Source organism: Scylla paramamosain, chromosome 20, assembly GCF_035594125.1.
Source record: "Scylla paramamosain isolate STU-SP2022 chromosome 20, ASM3559412v1, whole genome shotgun sequence".
Taxonomy (NCBI): Eukaryota; Metazoa; Arthropoda; class Malacostraca; order Decapoda; family Portunidae; genus Scylla; species Scylla paramamosain.
The window spans coordinates 8,536,495-8,544,964 of record NC_087170.1 but is presented as its reverse complement, the minus strand read 5'-3'; the positions used below and the strand labels follow the sequence as shown (position 1 = coordinate 8,544,964).

At 41.9% G+C, this 8,470-nt stretch overlaps 1 protein-coding gene across 7 annotated transcripts in view; it reads left to right on the top strand.

The window, feature by feature from the left end:
• Positions 1-2,528: 2,528 nt before the first annotated feature.
• Positions 2,529-8,470, top strand: part of LOC135110222 (sodium-dependent serotonin transporter-like) — an 84,257-nt gene continuing 78,315 nt past the window's right edge. For 6 of the 7 annotated variants that reach the window (XM_064022292.1, XM_064022300.1, XM_064022299.1 and 3 more), the window contains exon 1: positions 2,529-2,640. The gene's annotated coding sequence lies outside the window, so the exon portion shown is untranslated. The remainder of the gene's footprint in view (positions 2,641-8,470) is intronic. The other variant, XM_064022296.1, reaches the window with a different exon arrangement.

The window sequence follows — 8,470 nt, the reverse complement described above, 5'->3', positions numbered from 1 at the left end:
TAAAAATGTACCTTAAAGGAAAGGTACGTCACGTATGAGTGGGTTTTGATAATGGCATTATTGGACATTCATTTGGCTTCTCTGTTGAATCGTGACAGTGAGTGGCAGGCCAAGCAATGTGTAAAATGGTGGTGGTGGGAGTATCGGAATGGTGACGGGCGTGGGTAGGACAGGTCGACGACAGCTCCTGGCAACAACTGATGCTACGCGTGTGCTACGGTGACAAAAAGCTGCTGCCGAACTATGACAGATATTAGCAATGCTTTATAACCTAGCTTGACAATGTTGATTAAGTCCTATTAAGTCTTTTGAAGTGTTGAATCGATTCTAAGTCATGAAGTTGTCTAAGATAAGTAATGGCAACGCGCTTGAGTGTCTGACAGCCAGACGTACGATCACAGCCAGTTTGGCGCCTACACTTAGGTAATGTGTTAGTTCCTACACAAAAGGAAGAATATCAATACCTAATTAACAGTGTTAACACTCAAGATAATTGTATACTGCCGAAACAAGCTGGAATGAGATATATTCTAGTTAAGCACTGTACATGAGGTCTTGATTGTAACATTTAGTGAAGATTGAGAATTTTTTTTCTTTGTTTTTTAATGCGTAAGCCAAGCGACGTCCTTGCTTGGCTACCTGCTGTCCTCGCATATTGCTAAACAGTCTAACAGTAGACAGGGGACGGATAGCCAACAGGAAGGCAGATCTGGGAGTACTGACTACCTCGCTCTCCTACTCCTCACTCCTCAGTTATTTGTTTATTTACCTCGCAGTATCTTTCCTGGCAGCTCATATCTTTCAGTCTCTTATAATTTCTGAAGACCCGGAAATTCATCAGCATTTAATTTGACAGAATTTGGGTGCCGAATATGGGTTTGAGTGCCTCCCCATATCTCATTATAGGCATTATATATTATCCTGTGTATTCTACTTATTCTCCTTGGTTACAGGTAGGGAAGGAGGGGGTGTGAGCTCAGCAGAAGTGCCTCTCGAGGGTAAGGTATGAAGGGGCGGTAGGTAAGATGCCAAGGTCAATCTAATGCTACCCAGGCACCGCATCCTCTTCTTTTCCCTTCCTTATTTCTTTTCACATGTTATTTTCTTAATTCCTGCTTTCCCTATATGTTCATCCTCTTATTGATGAAGACACATAGAAAGGTGATATATGATGTACAACATCTTGAAGAATGTAGTGAACAAAGATTTATCTACATCCGCCAACTACATATACAATCTACTAGAGGCAACCACAACTTAATTTACCTCACATAAACACTGACATTCGGATATTATTATTTTATTTACTTGTTTATTTATTTATTTATTTATTTATTATTATTATTATTATTATTATTATTATTATTATTATTATTATTCATTTATTTATTTATTATTATTATTTTTTTTATTTTTTATTTATTTATTTTTTTACACGCAGCACCAAATAGTGGAATCATCCGAGGTTAACTAGAGCCGCAAATCATCTCCAATATATTAGTCATTCCCCGCTCTCTATTTATTTAGAAGTAGGATCACCAGTCATTACCTCCCTAATTCTTATTTAAAACATATCTCTTCTCTTAATCGAAATCCATAAAAGCTTTGTCATGCAATCAAACAATGTCAAACAATCCTCGCACATTATGTTGTCTGAGAGCGCCGGGCATTTTTTAGTTTGACATTTAATGGCTCTGTCATAAGAAAAGGAATTCTGAAATCCATACATTACACATCCAGATCCGACGATGTGAATGCAACCCCCATACATTGTGGTAACGAAGATTGAAGATGAAAGAGTTGTGAGTGGTTTGCGAGCCGGTGTGGTGGGGATGATGAGGGAAGGTGAAAGGCCCGAGTTTGTTTCAGTCATGCTCACGTGCCTTAGAAATTCAGTTTCGGATTGCATACCTGGATGTAAATTGCGGCTAGTTTTCACTAAATTATAAGCAATCAAAATGTGATCATTAAACGCTTTCACACACACACACACACACACACACACACACACACACACATTGATCGTTATGCACTTTCTTTTCATCCTTTCTTCATTCACATAATTTTATCATATCTGTCTTGCAGCCTGCATTACTTCATTTTCCTTTTCTTGCTCACCCCTCATATCAGTGTTTGTTTTAACCAAAGTATATCAGCACATGTGAGACAGGGTGGAGGGTGCATAATACTTATGGAAATATTTTACTTTATTTATTATTATTATTATTATTATTATTATTATTATTATTATTATTATTATTATTATTATTATTATTATTGTTTATTTATTTATTTATTTATTTTTTTTATGTATTACTACCGTTAGTTGACAGTTAAATGTGATTAAGCCTCCACATTTTCTTCTGCTGCGAACGTTAAGCTCATCCTCCTTCAAGGTCGGAGGAGTCCATGTCCATGACCCCTAAGTCGTAAAACGAAACACTGGGAAGAAAAAAAAATTATATTACCTGGGAAGGATGTTGAGGTCTGAAGGGTCAGGCCGCGGCGGGGCTTCTACGGTACGACATTTTTCCCGGGATTGGCAGCGTTCGGACAGGTTGGTGAGGAGCAGTCAGTTCAGTCTTGAATCAGCTTTTGTGCGGGAAGAAGTGACTGTGTCGAACTCTGTCACGCACAAATGTAACTATTGACTTGTTGCCATCCCTTTCTTGTGCTTGTTTTGTGTCTGAGTGGTTCGCCAAGCGCCTTCTCTTCGTGTGATGACTGCAATGGCAGTTTCATGTTTCACTCCCACACTTGTCATTTTTGTGTTGTGTACAGAAGAGGAATGAGTGTTTGTTGAAATGAATTAATCGATGGAAAATCGTGTGTGTTTGTGTGTGTGTGTGTGTGTGTGTGTGTGTGTGTGTGTGTGTGTTGGCACTGCAGTGAATTGTTTATGGACAAGGAAATTATAAAATTGTTATTATCCAGGGAAACTATCAAGCGTGCTTATTCTTTTTTTTTCTTTACTATTTCACTTCTTTAGATTTACTGCTTCATGTTCCCACTGTAAACATCACTTCGTTTCCTTGTATCTATTAATACCTCATAGTCTCATCTTTCTCTCCAAAATACATCACCATACATATTTTTCCTTCTGAAATCCTCCTCCTGTTCCCATCCCGCACACAACAAACTATTTTTCCTTAATTTCGACCCCTCTTCTCCCCCTTTCCTCCACATCATTCCCTTCCTTCATTTCCCTTCCCGTCCACGCCTTCCCATCTCTTACCCATCAGGCAATCATCCGCTTTCTATCCCCACTGACATCTCCCTCTTTTCTTTCTCCCCGCATCTGGAATAGTTCCTCTCCCTTACAGTTTAGCAATCAGCCATGTTAAGCGAAACCCTCCCTCTTCCTTCCCTCCATTCAGGTTATTGTTCTCCCCCCCTGGCCTCCATTCCTCCTGTTCACTCGTATCCCTTCTATTCCTCCCATTTTAGTCAGCATGTGTCTGTGTGTCTATTGCTGTACTTCTGTCACGCCTTCCACCACGCTCCACTATACTCCGGAATCTTCCACTTGCACTCCTAGCCACTCATAGCCCAATCTATATCTGTCACTTCCATCTCCATTCCCACTAATAGCACCCCACACTCTTCCACACTCCCTCCACTCCCTCCCATTACTTCTACCCCAAACACCAAGCCACCCCAGCTGTGCTCTTCTCTGTCCTTAGTACCACAATTCCTCCTCGCCTCTCAATCCCTCTTCATTCCTACCTCCTCACAAGCCCCCCTATCCCTTCCCCCTCATTCCTTCCCTCTCACAACTCCTTCAACCTCTCCTCCTCCCCGTCCTCGTACATTCTCCTAGTTCCGCTTCTCTCCACTCCCTCACGAATCCCCATCCTGTTCCCATACCCTTACAAGCCCTCTCTTCCATATCCCTCCCTTATACCACACCCTTACTCCTATCCATGCCCCCACAGGTTTCCCTAATACCTCTTCCCTTCTCATACTCTCACTATTCTACAAGTCCGTGTGTATTCCCTCTCCAAGCCCTTCAACTCGTCTTTCCCGATTACGTTACCAACCTACTCCAATGACAACGTAACCAGCTCGCGGATATTCAAACCTGGGTTCAGACGCCCCTGCTCTCGTCTCAGTCCTGCGTCTGTATATCGTAGGCTGCGGTAGGATAGTAATGATAATGTACCTCCTTACGGTAACCCAAGGATGCTGGATTTTTACTACTGTGCATTGGAAGAGGGATTATGTTTCCTGGTGTGATTAAGCATTAAGAATAGGTCCTGTTGAGTATTTTAGGCTGTGAATGAAGGGTTATGACTCGCTTAACGGTGAGTCAAGGATGTTTTGTTTTGATTAATGCACATGAGGAGTGGATAATGTTTCCTGATGTGATAATTACTCTAAATAGGTTCGTGTATTAAGCTCTTGACTCCTTCAGGCAGCGAGTGAAGGGTATAAAAATTTATGGTGTTTAACTCAAGGTTGCTGTGTTTTGATTAATGCGCATGAGAAGAAGGTAATGTTTCCTGCTGTGATGATAACTTGATAATAGGCTCGAATACTTTGCATTGACTCCTGGAGGCTGCGAAAGGAGAATAAAACAGTTTCTTACGGTAATCCAAGGCTGCTAGATTTTGATACCTGCATTGAAGAGTGTAATGTTTCCTGCTATCACTGAGTTCTCACGTAGGTCTTGCAGAGGGAGCTGGGAGGCATGGGAAGAAATGGAGAAATGATTTGTGTTTCCGTACTGTTCATGAAGAGTTGCTCCGATGTTTTCTGATGTGATAAAAGCCCTCTGAGAATCGAGACACGCGAGGAAAAACATGAAGTGGAAGAAAGGAAAGAGCGTGATTGCTTAAAAACAGCTGATAATGTTTAATGTCACCATAATGTCCCTTCAAGAAATCGTTGTTATGATAAAGAAAACACGGAAAAGAAGTGAAATAAAAGAAGGATGGAGGAATGAAGTGTATCCTTGTCAGTGAATGATTCAAAAGTGCTTGTTAAGATTAGTCAATTGTGTTGCGTCCGGGGAATGAATGCTTGAGGTAGGAGGGATGGGGAGGAGGAGGAGGAGGAGGAGAAGCTAACGTTATGAAGCGCACACTGAAATAATCCATTCACCAAAAATAACAAAAGAATAACGTGTCATTCCCGGATGGTTAACATTTTTGCCACCAAGGACAGTGAAGGAGGGAGGAGTGGAGGAGTGAGTGGTGAGGGTGAAGGAGGGGAGGGGGAGGAGGGGGCGCAGGACTCGTGGTGGGCCCTCGCGATAAAATCAATACCAGCAACTCCTGTCCTCTCTCTCTCTCTCTCTCTCTCTCTCTCTCTCTCTCTCTCTCTCTCTCTTGTGTTCCATTTTCCATTTATTTATTTATTCATTTAGTTTTAGGTTTTGGTCCTGATTGATTGGTTGTTGTTGTTGTTGTTGTTGTTGTTGTTGTTGTTGTTGTTGTTGTTGATTACCTCTTCCTTCTACTTCAACAACTACATTTACTACTACTACTACTACCACTACTACTACTGCTACTACTCTCTCTCTCTCTCTCTCTCTCTCTCTCTCTCTCTCTCTCTCTCTCTCTCTCTCTCTCTCTCTCTCTCCAAGGACAGGACGATAAGAAAGAAGGTTTGCCAAAGAAAATTCTCAGAGAGTAGAGGGGGAGGAAGGGTTAGAGAATAAATACACACACACACACACACACACACACACACACACACACACACACACTACCTTGGTGGCTCAGTGTCGACTCATCTTGTCGTCTTTGCCATTATTTAAAGAGACGCCTCAAGTACGAACATTATAAGCGACCACAATGGGATGAGAAAACACACACACACACACACACCATAGATTCACAATAGTACGGATACGTATATCGTCATGGAAACAATGCAGTGACGTGGTGTCGTGTAACAATAAGAGTGATGACAGTGATTTTGTTCCACGTGGAGGCATTGAAATCTTAATATTTAAAGGAAAACAATGGGTAGAGATGGTTAATGGTGTGTATTTGTGCATGATAATGATAGTGATTTTGTTCCACGTGGAGGGAGGCACTGAGGTCTTAAAATTAGAGGGAAAACAATGAATAGGGATGGTGTGTATTTGTGCATAGATGCCTTGATGTTACAATACAAACCATCTCTAGGTTAACTTGAACTGTGCCTGCTTGTGTTTTCCTCCTTCCTATGGCTTGAACTGTTTCAGAAAAGTATCGAAACAACTTCATAACATACCTTCATTAGCCTCTATTTCAAACCCATATGGTAAACTTTTACTGGGAGCGGGGAAAATAGAGGCTTTCCCCATTGTTGTACCCATGGCCGATCCCTGCACGCATGGAACAGTAAAATGACAGCATGATAATAGTGTGTAGGTGTACATCACTGCATCTGGCGTTCGTAATGCACCCTCGGGGATTAAACCAGCCCAGTTAGCCAGTCAGCCAGCCAGCCACCAGTTCACAACAATCATGCCACCACCCCCACGCACATTCCTCCTCCACGCACATTCCACCCACCACTGCCACCACCACCACTCAAGCACCAAGCCAACACATGCTGCACATGCTACTACTACCCACATTTCTTGCACCTTATACTATATTTAACTTCATAGAGTTCAATTGTGGCCATTTATGTGTTTATTGTAGTAAGATAGGACAGGTGTGTGTGTGTGTGTGTGTGTGTGTGTGTGTGTGTGTGTGTGTGTGTGTGTGTGTGTGTGTGTGTGTGTGTGTGTGTGTGTGTTGCATTGCTTATGGAATCTATTTTTATCCACCAGCATAACCTTGTATATCTATATTTATCAATTTACTGTATTATTATTATTGGTTTCTATCTGTCTTCATCTATTTGTATCATTATTTATCTGTACTCCTGCCTGTAAAATCATCTCTATTTACCCGCGTCCTTTCATCTACCAACTCGCTATCTACGTGTATATTTATCAGTTTACCATTTGTTTTAATCTATCTTCACCTATTTGTATGCATCCATTTATTTATTTATTTTTTTCTATGTATATCAATCTTTTATATCCACCACTACTCATTCCTGTCCTTTCACCTACCAGTCCACTATCTATATTTATCTCATGGCCTGCGCATCTCTCCTATATATGTGTGTGTGCATCTATATATACAGTGTCATGACGGGGAGCGTCGGAGTCAGACATGTAAACAAACACTTGAGTCACTGAGAGCACCCTTAGGTCCACACGTGGCGGGGACACACACACACACACACACACACACACACACACACACACACACACACACACACACAACACACACACGTCCCTTAATTTTCCTCATTCACTCTTCCTTTAGCACCACTGGGCTTGACAAAAGAGAGAGAGAGAGAGAGAGAGAGAGAGAGAGAGAGAGAGAGAGAGAGAGAGAGAGAGAGAGAGACACTTAGCTGACTCATTCCTTTAGTTTAAATTACATGAAATCCTTTATAATTAATGAAAAAAAAAAGAATTATTACTAGTGTTTCTAATTGTTGGTGGTCACATTTAAGAGTATTGCAGTGGCTGAAGATAACGTAATCTCCTCCTAAGTTACGAATTGAGCTAAAAATGAAAGTATCATTATATTACTTGAAATGGTAATATGTTGCACGAAAAAGTTATAATTTTGAGAACAAGACTGCAAATACTAAACTATAAACAGTGATGACCTCTCTTTCTCTCTCTCTCTCTCTCTCTCTCTCTCTCTCTCTCTCTCTCTCTCTCTCTCTCTCTCTCTCTCTCTCTCTCTCTCTCTCTCTTCCCATTCAACCATCCTCTTATTTCTTCCTACCCTCGCAGTCCCCTTCCCTTCTTTCCCTTCTTCCTACTTTCCATGCCCTTCCCTTTCATCTTCCAGCCATCTCCCTCCTCTCTCATTCCTCTGCCTTTCCTTTCCTCCCCTGCGCCACGTGGCCTAATGGGGCGGGATGGAGGGGTGCTTGGGAGAGGCTGAGAGGCGGGAGAGAGAGAGAGAGTTATGGCGTCTTTGATAGATCCTCCTGTTGATTCTATCTGGTTCTCTTTCCATCATTAACTCTTGATCCTCTTTCTCTCTTTCTCTTTCTCCTTGGTAGCGGCTATTGACCCGTGTGTGTGTGTGTGTGTGTGTGTGTGTGTGTGTGTGTGTGTGTGTATAGAGTTGTTCTTATCAGGAAAGTTACCTCGCATTTCTTTTTTCCTGCTTCTGGGAGTGGAAATACCCGTGAGAAGGGCACACACACACACACACACACACACACACACACACACACACACACACACACACACACACACACACACACACACACACACACACACACACACTCTCTCTCTCTCTCTCTCTCTCTCTCTCTCTCTCTCTCTCTCTCTCTCTCTCTCTCTCTCTCTCTCTCTCTCTCTCTCTCTCTCTCTCTCTCTCTCTCTCTAGTAATCGGTAAGCTTCAATACTCGCAAACTACGTAACGTACTCGTATATATACACACACTTACACA